Source organism: Bos indicus, chromosome 7 (assembly GCF_029378745.1).
Source record: "Bos indicus isolate NIAB-ARS_2022 breed Sahiwal x Tharparkar chromosome 7, NIAB-ARS_B.indTharparkar_mat_pri_1.0, whole genome shotgun sequence".
In the NCBI taxonomy this organism is placed as follows: domain Eukaryota; kingdom Metazoa; phylum Chordata; class Mammalia; order Artiodactyla; family Bovidae; genus Bos; species Bos indicus.
Window position 1 is genome coordinate 1,594,881 of NC_091766.1, and position 10,754 is coordinate 1,605,634.

Sequence of the window (10,754 nt, forward strand, 5' to 3'; positions counted from 1 at the left end):
TATCTTAATATACAGAGGGTTACATACGAAATATTTATAGATATGTGCATATAAACCACTTAGTATACACACATATATTTTCTTGCTCTATCAGTTAAGAGGGCATACAAGAAACTACACCTCAGTAGCAATACAATAAATACCCTAGTACCAAGGATTTTGGTTTCCAATATCATCTCCAATAAAAAGGAAACAGGGTTCCTTGGCTGATTCTAGGATTAGGGCAGCAAACATACAAGACAAGCCTGGAACATCTTGTACTGCCAGAAAGTGACCAAGTGTTCAAAACAAAAACACCCACAATGATGGGGGGCTACATCAAAGGAACAAAAGGAAGAGCAATGGCCAAAGCTGGAAAACACGAGCAGTAAGTAAGTGCTAGTGGATTATATTCCAAAGCACAAAATAAATGCCCATGAATCTACGCGTTACATTACTGAATAAATAAATAAATGAGTTAAACAAGTAAGAGGCAAATTTCCCAGGCAGAAATATTCCAAGTAACAGATACAGACAGTCCACTGTCAAGGAGGAGAAACGTAACTCCCTACCCTTACAAGTGGGCTCCACAGAGCGCTATCTTTCCTGTATGGGAACAGGAAAAGCAGGAATTTACAGGGGAGAAACCCAGCAAACACTACTTCAGCCAGGTGCTCAAGGTAAAGACCAAAAGTGATGTCATTGAAAACAGTACTTCAGCGCTCACTTCGGCAGCACATATACTAAAATTGGAATGATAAAGAGATTAGCATGGCCCCGCTAATTCGTGAAGCGTTCTATATTTTTTGAATGGATAAGAAAGCTGTGGTACATATACATAATGGAGTATTACTCACCCATTAAAAAGAATACATTTGAATCAGTCCTAATGAGGTAGATGAAACTGGAGCCTATTACACAGAGTGAAGTAAGCCAGAAAGAAAAACACCAATACAGTATACTAACGCATATATATGGAATTTAGAAAGATGGTAACGATAACCCTGTATGAGAGACAGCAAAAGAGACACAGATTATAGAACAGTCTTTTGGACTCTGTGGGAGAGGGAGAGGGGTGGGATGATTTGTGAGAATGGCATTGAGAAACATGTATAATATCATATGTGAAACCAATCACCAGCCCAAGTTCGATGCATGATACAGGATGCTTGGGGCTGGTGCACTGGGATGACCCAAAGGGATGGTATGGGGAGGGAGGTGGGAGCGGGGTTCAGGATGGGGAACACGTGTACACCCGTGGCGGATTCATATTGATGTACGGCAAAACCAATACAATATTGTAATTAGCCTCCAATTAAAATAAATAAATTTATATTAAAAAAAAAACAAACAGTACTTTAACCTCTGTGGTCTTCCTCCCCAAAATCCATATTCCCTCTAATCATGAGAAAAACATCAAGGAAATCCCAACAGAGGGACTGCTGTCCTGACCAGTAGTCCTCAAATTGTTCAAGGACATCAAAAACAAAGAAAATCTTAAAAACTGTCACAGTCAAGAGGAGTTTAAGGAGACATGATGGCTAAATGTAACACGGTACCATGGAATAAGAGCAGCAAATAAAAACAAAGGAAATCTGAATTAAATATGGACTTTGGTAATTACCATTACCCATTCATTATTTATAATAAATGTACTATACTAATGTTAATCGTGGCAGAAATGATTCTACAGATTTAAAAACGATTCTGTAAAAAATTCATTTTTTAAAAAAAAGGATGTTCCACTATTATGCATCAAATATTTGTCTCCTATCCCAATGGCAACCCACTCTAGTACTCTTGCCTGGAAAATCCCATGGACAGAGGAGCCTGGTAGGCTGCAGTCCATGGGGTCGCTAAGAGTCAGATACGACTGAGCGACTTCACTTTCACTTTTCACTTTCTTGCACTGGAGAAGGAAATGGCAACCCACTCCAGTGTTCTTGCCTGGAGAATCCCAGGGACAGGGGAGCCTGATGGGCTGCCGTCTCTGGGGTCGCAGACAGTTGGACACGACTGAAGCAACTTAGCAGCAGCAGCAGCAGCCTCCAAAAAAAAATTCCAGGGCTGAAATATATACTATTGGAATCTAGTCTAAATCTCTTTTCAGAGAAGAAACTGAGGTCCAACAGACTGACTTGCCAAAAACGGTTATTGGCAAATGAGGGGCAGAGGCCAAGTCTCCTGTCTCCCAATACTTTACTTGATAATTTTATACCACTTTTGTCTTATACACAAAATGATTTTTTCACTTATATTAATGTTCAAGAAGACATCTAAGAAGCAGCTTTTTTCTCCCTTTAGAACTCTTCAAGGACTTCTCTGGTGGACCAGTGGCTGAGAGTTCATGCTTCCAACACAGGGGAGCCGGGTTTCATCCCTGTTTAGAGACCTAGATCCTTCACGCCCTCTCCCACAACGAAGACCCACTGCAGCCTAATTAATTAATTACTTTGGGAAAATAAATAAATAGAACTCATGTGTCTTAACACTTAGAAACTCCTAAGCAGAGAGTGTAAGGGTTTCCCAGGTAGCTCAGTGGTAAAGAATCTGCCTGCAATGCAGAAGATGTGGGTTCAATCCCTGGGTCGGGAAAATCCCAACCTGGAGAAGGAAATGGCAACCCACTCCCAGTATCCTTGACTAGGAAATCCCATGGACAGAGAAGCCAGGCGGGCTACAGTCCATGGGGTCGCAAAAGAGTGGGACATGACTTAGCAACTAAACAACAAAGCAGACAGCGTATTTCTCTGTTGTCACTATTTTTAAGATTATTAACAGGAAATATGTAACAAGAAGCTCAATAACAAAGCAATAATGCTTTAAAAAAATAAACCGCACATTTTCCCCACTCCCCCACTTCCCCAAAGTCCCAGAGCAAATGACTCCTAGATCTAAAATATTTAAGAATAAAAGTAAAGAAATTATGTGCCTGTAAACCAAGTTAACACTTTCCAGCAGTAAAGAAACATTAACATTTTCTAAGTCTCTTCACAGTTCATGCTCACTAAGCTACATTACCTCTTCCAGTGCAAGATTTCTCCTATTCCTGAATGCCATTATAGCAGTTTCTCTCATACTTTCTGCTTGAAAGCCATCATTTTCTTGGAGTACTTCATTTCCTGATTTTCCTCTAAGAGCCATTTTTATTTTTATTCTTAATCACCGCAAGGCTATTACCTTAAACTCTACTGCAGTGCCCCTTTGAGCTTGGGCACAAATGCTAGGTGGATGTCTAATTCATGACTAAACTGCTTAGTGCCACCAGCTGTCTCTCAGCGCGCCCGTTTAAAGTCCTGTCTTGGCCAAATTACAAATCACTTACAGACCTCCAGGAGACTTGCAATTAAAAATCAAAACCACAAACAACAAAATCTTTTAACATTTATGAGTCTACCAAAGTGAACTTTTCTTAAAAATACCCTTAAATTATATGTAAATATAGTTTTGTGTGGCTTTATCATACAGTATCCCTTAACTAGAGCAAAAGTGAAGTCAATAAAACCAACAATATGAGGGCCAAGACTATACAGGCCAAGTTCTGATTTCTGTTGATTCAGAACTTGATCTGGAAATAAAACTTACAATTTCTAGGTTCCAGAGAAGTGAACAGACTGCACTTCCTTCAAATACTCATTAAATATTTCTCAGCTAGATTTTTTTCCCCCTTTGGCCGTGCCGCATAGCTTGAGACATCAGGGATCAAACCCAGGCCCCAACAGTGAAAATGCCTAGCCGTGAGACTGCCAGGAAATTCCCTCAGATGGACTTTCAATAAATACTGGGTGGCAGGGCTCAAGACTGTTTCCTGGCAGTCACAAGACTGAAGTGTGAGAATTCTGTATTACAAAGGGTTAAAGGAGAAAATGGGTCTAATGCCCAGCAGCAAACCTGGCACATATTAAACACTAAATGAATGTTTGCTGATAGTGTTCAATTCCATGAGGGCCAACTAGTTATCAAATATTAAAAAAAAAAACAACAAAAAAACTCTGACCTTCAGGATCAATAAAGGGTGTCCTTAAAGTCTGGAAACATAAAATGTATTTGCCCATGTTTTCAGAGTTCATGAATATTCTGTACCATTAGTTCTACCAATCAAGTTTCAGGGGAGTTGGAGGTGGATAACATAAACTCATAACCTTTTATCTAACTAGGAAAAAACATGCAGAGAGCTGTTAGTACTACTTAAGACTCCAGCCTGAATATTTTGTCTATAAAAAACACCAAAAAGCAAAAACGTTAACTATCAACTAGTGTCATGATAAAACTGTACGTAACTATGTACACCCAAGGGCAGGTAAAACCTGGAGAAATCCAAATATGGTCTGTAGATTGTACCAATGCAATTTTTTCCTAGTTCTGATATTTTACTATAGTTATCTACTTATACTGTTATTTGGGGAAGCTGGGTATTGGGTACAAGAGATCTCTCTGTACTATTTTGCAACTTTTGTAGGTCTGTAATTATTTCAAACCTGAAAGCTTCTCTTAAAAAATGTATTACTGGATCAGTATGGTTGGTTCGTTAAGACTTGATCAAAGTTGTATAGAAACCAGCTTTAAATCGACCCAGTCTTTCAAAGCACAGAAGTACAGAGAAAGACCCAGAAGTGTGAGTTGGATTAGAAATCTGAACATCTTGCCCCCTTCCTTCCAGTTAATAAGTGTTTTGCTTTTAATAATCAAATATAATTATCAGCCTCTATCCAAGGCAAAGAATCTCTACCACTGGGATCACATGGACAAATGTACACAAAGCCAAGAAATGTACACAAAGCCAAGAAAATACATGCATATTTGTAATATACATTTATAAATAATATAAATGATTTCCAACTTGCATCTCAATTTTCCAAGGACAGAACAAAAAGCCCAGTTCTCAAAATCTCAGGGTCAGAAGGATTCTTCAAGAGACCTTAATCTATTCACTTTTTAACTTTTAAGAGTGAATTTACCTTTTATTCTAGAAATGGAAGCATTCTATTTTAAAACTGACGATTCAGAAAATTAAGGCCTTATGCAAAAGGCAGTACAGTGTATGTGATGGTGTTAACTGTCATGTCAGAGAAATCTGGGTTCAAGGCTTTCCTGACCCTCTTTGTAGCCTTGGTCAGCTTATTGAACTTACAGGCGTCTTTCTTCCCTATTTTATAAATGTAGCTAGTAGTACTACTAGCTCAAAGGCTTGCTGTGAAAATACAAAAAGATAATACACAGTCTATCAGAGTCCAGTACTTCATAAGTACACAAATGGTTTGTTCTTTTGATACACAATTAGTACAACCACATCTTCAATTCCCAGACTGCCTACACCTCCTACATATGTCAACAAAGGTGAATGATTTTATGTAACAAGAAGAACTAGCTTTCTTCTCATTATATTCTACGATTTTTTTTCTTTAACTCTTCCTTGCAATGGTGTATATACAACTGTAGCATTTGGACAGGGAAATATCCCTGTTTATCTGTGACTTTCTTATTTTCTGCTCTGCCACCAATTTCATGAATTCCTCCAAATTTATTTTTGGTTAATGGTAACTCTGTTCTCAGGACACATTCTAAAGAGTCCTATTATTTTACTATACATACTGAAAAATACACATGAGACTTCAACTGAACACAAAATATTCTATTAGAAACATACACATTCTGCATTGAATTTCAACAAATCAAAAGTTGATTTAGAGCAACTTTAGGAACTGGCAAACACTAAAGAAATATTAAATTTGTCACCTCTCATAGGCAGTATCTTTATGCTCACAAAGGGGCCATTCAAAAAAAAAGATTTTTAAAACAAATGGAGTCTCAAATTATTTTAAAATTAAAGTTTGATATTTTCAAGATAGTCTATTTTGCATCTATTTTCATAAAGATATTAGTCTGTGGCTTTCTTGTAAAGTCTTTGTCTAGTTTTGGTATCAGGGTAATACTGGCCTCATAGAACGTATTGGAAACTATTCTCCTCTCTTCTATTTTTGGAAGAGTTTGTGAGGGATTAGTGTTAATTCTTCCCTAAGCATTTGGTAGAATTCACCAGTGAACCCATTTGGTTCTGGGCTTTTTAAGATTTTGTTTCTTAAAAGTAGTTAGGGGGACTTCCCTGGTGGTCCAATGGCTAGGACTCTGTGCTCCCAATGCAGGTGGCCCCAGATGGTCAGGGAACTGGATCTAAGCAACTAAAACCCAGGACAGCCAAATAAATCATTTTTTTAAGTAGTTAGGAAATTTCACCTCTAATTACTTTAACCCATGAGAAATTAGAAAGGAACAACAAATCCCACAAAAGGAATTTCTCTCTTAGGAGGGTCAACAAAGTTCCCTTATATTCCTAGTCTGTTAAGTGCTTCTGTCATGAAAGGGTGCTGCGCTTTATCAAACTGAGATGATCGTGTAGGTTTTTTGTCCTTTATTAATGCAATATATTACATTCTTTATTGTATGGTAAACCAACCTTACATTTTTGGGTTAAATCCCATTTGGCTGTGGTGTATAATTCTTTTTTATATGTTGCTTGATCCCACTTACTAGCATTTTGAGGACTTTTCATTTATTTGCTTAAGGGATATTGTTCTATGGTTTTCTTGTGAAGTCTTTCATTTTGTTATCATGGTAATACTGGCCTTAAAGGATGAGTTAGAAGTGTTTTCCTTTCTTCTATTTTTTAGAAAAGTTTGTGAAGGATTGGTATTAATTCCTCCCTAAGTATCTGGTAGAATTCACTAGTGCAATCATTCAGTTCTGAAGCTTTCCTTTTTGGAATTTTATCTCTTAAAAGTAGTTAGGAAATGTCACCTCTAATTCCTTTAACCCATGAGAAATCAGAAAAAAGAACAGAAGTGACCTAGCTGGCAGAATTGGTTATTTTTTTTTTTTAAGTGATTTTTTTTCCTTTTGGCTGTGCAGCTTGCTGGATGTTAGTTGCCCAACCAGGGATTGAACTCGTGCCCCCTGCAATGGAATAGCCAAGTCCTAACCACTGGCCCACCAGGGAATTCCACAAAGTGATTTTTTCCCAAAGGCTGAATGTAATTAAAAAACGAGGCAGTCTTTCCTTCATGTAGGCTATCCATTTATCTACCCTTTTAAAATGTTATGTCTCACTGATTTTAGACACCTTTAGATTGTCTAATTTAATCTTCATAAGATCCCCAGGAGCTTCTATCATCCATGTGACACATGAGGAAACTAAAGCTAAACTGTCCAAGGTCACAGTTAAAAGTACGGTTAATGAGCAGGACTGGCTTCTCATGTGGTTCAACGGTGAAGAATCCACTGGCGAAGCAGGAGACGCGGTTTGATCGCTGGGTTGGGAAGATTTCCTGGAAGAGGGCATGGCAACCCACTCTAGTATTCTTGCCTGGTAAATCCCAAGGACAGAGGAGCCTGGCGGGCTACAGTCCACAATGTCACAAGAGTCAGACACAACTTTTGTTCCTGTACAACAAGGAGCAGGAACTCAGAAGTCACAATCCCTAATCTTCTACTTAATAACTTGGCATATTGGGTGAATTACTAACTTCAGGGCCTCAGTTTCTTCATCTCTAAAACAACAACACTGTGTACTTTTTAAAGTGAAAGTGAAGTCGCTCAGTGTCCGACTCTTTGGGACCCCATGGACTGTAGCCTACCAGGCTCCTCAGTCCACGGAATTTTCCAGGCAAGAGTACTGGAGTGGGTTGCCATTTCCTTCTCCAGGGGATCTTCCCATCCCAGGGATCGAACTCGGGTCTCCTGCATTGCAGGCGGATGCTTTACCATCTGAGCCATTTACACTGGGATACATTTACACTGGGATACATTTACACTGTGTACACCTTAGGATAGCTATATAAACAAAATGCATGCAATGTGTTCATATCAGTACCTGGCTTACAGTAATGCGCAACATTATCAGTGATTTCTATTATTACTAGGTATTGCCCAGCGACACCGTTTAAGCTTTGATGGTCCTAAAACACTGAATTTTAACAGCGATAAGAAACTTGAAGTCTTAGATTGAAAAGGAACCACTTAAAAGGAATTTGATTCCAGTCACAGATAACTATTTTACTACTACTTTTCATTCCTCTTGATTACATCTAGTCGAAACATCAAAGCACTTAATAGTGGGAGGGAAGTACATAAAATTCAAATTGGTCCTTACTGTAAATGCTCATCCACTAAAAAAATAGATGTACACTGCCTAGTTCAGTTCTGAATTCTGCTTTTGATTGACAGGAACATTAAAATGTATCTTTCCATAGCACTTTCCTTTTTCGTATAAACTAAGTTGATTTAAAATGTGGATTCCAAAAACATTGCTGAAGATTCTAAGTTACTTAAAAAAATAAAATTCTCCAAATAATTTTCACAGTTAAGCTTAATTTAAAAATCATGTTATAGTTAACAAAGCATTCAGCCCGCACTTTTCTGACAAAGCTCTACAGTAAGCTGTACAGGTTGTAACTATGTTCAGGCACTGTTATTTCCTAGGAGTTGTTATGAGCTGCCAATTCTTCTACTTGCATAGTTCATTACGCCATTCAAAGCGGTTTCATGTTCCCCATCTTATTTGTCTCTCCTAAAAGATCCCTAATGGTAAGGTATCCTTGGCACTCCTCATTCTGTTCTAAGATGTGGAAACTAATGTTGTTCATTAAGCTAGTTACCTCGCTGGGCCTGGAATTCAAGTCTCTCCAGCCTGCTTTTGTGCTTACCAATTGTCACTTCATCCCCTTAAGCTATCTCTCAGGGCAAAGTGAACTCTGTAACTGAAAGGACGCAAGAGCATGATTGCCAAAACTGCAGCAACAACTTCGGTCAAAACGTTTACCCCTCAAGGTCCTTGGAAGATAATGTGCTAGTTGAAACTGTTGAGTCAAGATAGTCAGGTAGGGAGTTGCTGACATTCATTATCAGACAGGTTAGGAAATGCATTTGCTGTGCGGCACATTTACTCCAATACACCGTTCATTCTAGCTATCTCATAATCCAGTTCCCTGACCTGTTTGCTTGTGCTGGGGCACAGGAGAACGCCCACACAATTCTCTACCTCTGCTCTTACTACAGCAAATGGACAACTCAGCAGTGATTCTAGTCATGGCACTTAAACATGGCTGTTAAAAGACTGACATACAGAATGATTTTAAAGATCAATACAGTTCCTCCCTTTAAAAAAAACCCTGAAACAAAACAAATCCTCCCGCCCACTAATTCTTATTAAAAAATTTAGCAAAATGTTCCATTTCCTAACTCAGGTAAAGAAACCTAACTGTGGCTCACCTTTGTCCTCCCAAGCTTTTAATATTCAGCTCAGTTTAACTTCCTCCAGCCAGCATTCACTTGTGTCATACCCAGCAGTTAATCCACTAAGTCCAGTTTCTTCCTCCTATATCCATAAACGTGACTTCAGGTCCCAGAACTTAACCAACTCAAAAAGGAGGATGTTGATGTAGGGGACCAACATCATTCAGGCCTTAATTTATTTAAATCATTTATCAAGTAGTCAAGTGCCTCCTGTCCTTTTTTATACACAGTTTAGTTCTAACAACACCACCATCAGATTTTATATCCATTATTTGGAGAAAAATGGAGTACAGAGGAGAAGTAAATTGCCTAAATTCATATAGCAACAAATGACAGATTAACGACTTGAACCAGGGCCTTAGCCTTAACCACTACATCAAAACTGCCTCAACTAAAACTCCAACGTGATCATAAAATTAATCCTATGACCTTGAGCCAATCATTTCAGAGCTCTGGGCCTCAAGTTTCCTCCACTATAAAATGACTTGCCCAGAGAGCTTTTGGGTGCTTTCCTGCCAGTCTTTGTGAATTTACAAACCAGATTACTTACTCCTCATCCATGAAGAGATATAATTAAATGTCAGGGCTTAAGTTTTCCAGCCACTGCGTGTTCTAGCACATTCTCCATACTCCACTCTTCACTCTGTGATTTTAATTTTCAAATACTGAACCTCTAATGCTAAATATTCTCTCTCGACCCACTATCAACTCTTCCCCACTACAAGGGACATCGACTAGGCCCGATCCTATTCCAGACCTTTACCCAGTTACTCCAGGCCACTTCCCAGCTTCACAGGTAGCCAGCAATAGGCTTAAGAAAGCCCTAGAAGCAAAGCCAGAAGGAGAAGTTAGCTTTCTCAGAGGTCAAAAGAGGTTCTAAGGCACCTGCCACGCCTCCCGACCCCGGTGGTGCGGCCTGGGCCTGGCTCCCTAACTCAAGCGGCCCAGGTCCCGGCCTCACACCACACGGCTGGAGCGCCAGCCTGGGCCTGAGCTTTCGAAACCCAGCCGGACCCCACTGCCCCGGCCACGCCCGACTCTTCGGGCCCCCGGTCGCGGCGCCGTGTATCCAGGCCCCCAAGGGTCCTCGCAGGCCCGAACACAAGCAGGCCTCCCGTCTCACCTCGAGCCTCAGCGGGACGGCCGGTGGCGCCCGCGCCTGCTCCCACCCGCACAACTGGCCCCGCGCCGCAGAGAATACAGCGGCTGAGGCAGCACAGCAGCTGAAGAAGCACGACCGTCACGTGCCGCAGAACCAAGAGGCCTTGACTCCCGCTGCCGCCGCGCGAGCTAGCCCCAGCGCACGAAGCCCGGCCCTGAGCCCGCCCCTCGCTCCTGAGTAGCTACGGCTAGGGCCAAGGCCAGCCCCCCCGCGCCAGCTTCTGAATTCAGTTGGTCAATGCGACCATCGCTCTGAGGACTTTCCCATACGCCCCCTAGGGCTATTCTTCGTGGAGCGTGGGGATTGGCTGGGAGTGAGGCAGGAA

The 10,754-nt window shown here is 40.4% G+C and overlaps 1 protein-coding gene and 1 pseudogene across 1 annotated transcript in view; one reads left to right on the forward strand and one right to left on the reverse strand.

Annotated features, from left to right (window-relative positions):
- Window positions 1-10,570, reverse strand: part of CANX (calnexin) — a 32,476-nt gene extending 21,906 nt beyond the window's left edge. The window contains exon 1 of the mRNA XM_070792330.1: window positions 10,391-10,570. The gene's annotated coding sequence lies outside the window, so the exon portion shown is untranslated. The remainder of the gene's footprint in view (window positions 1-10,390) is intronic.
- Window positions 699-786, forward strand: LOC139184272 (U6 spliceosomal RNA; annotated as a pseudogene).
- Window positions 10,571-10,754: the final 184 nt, after the last annotated feature.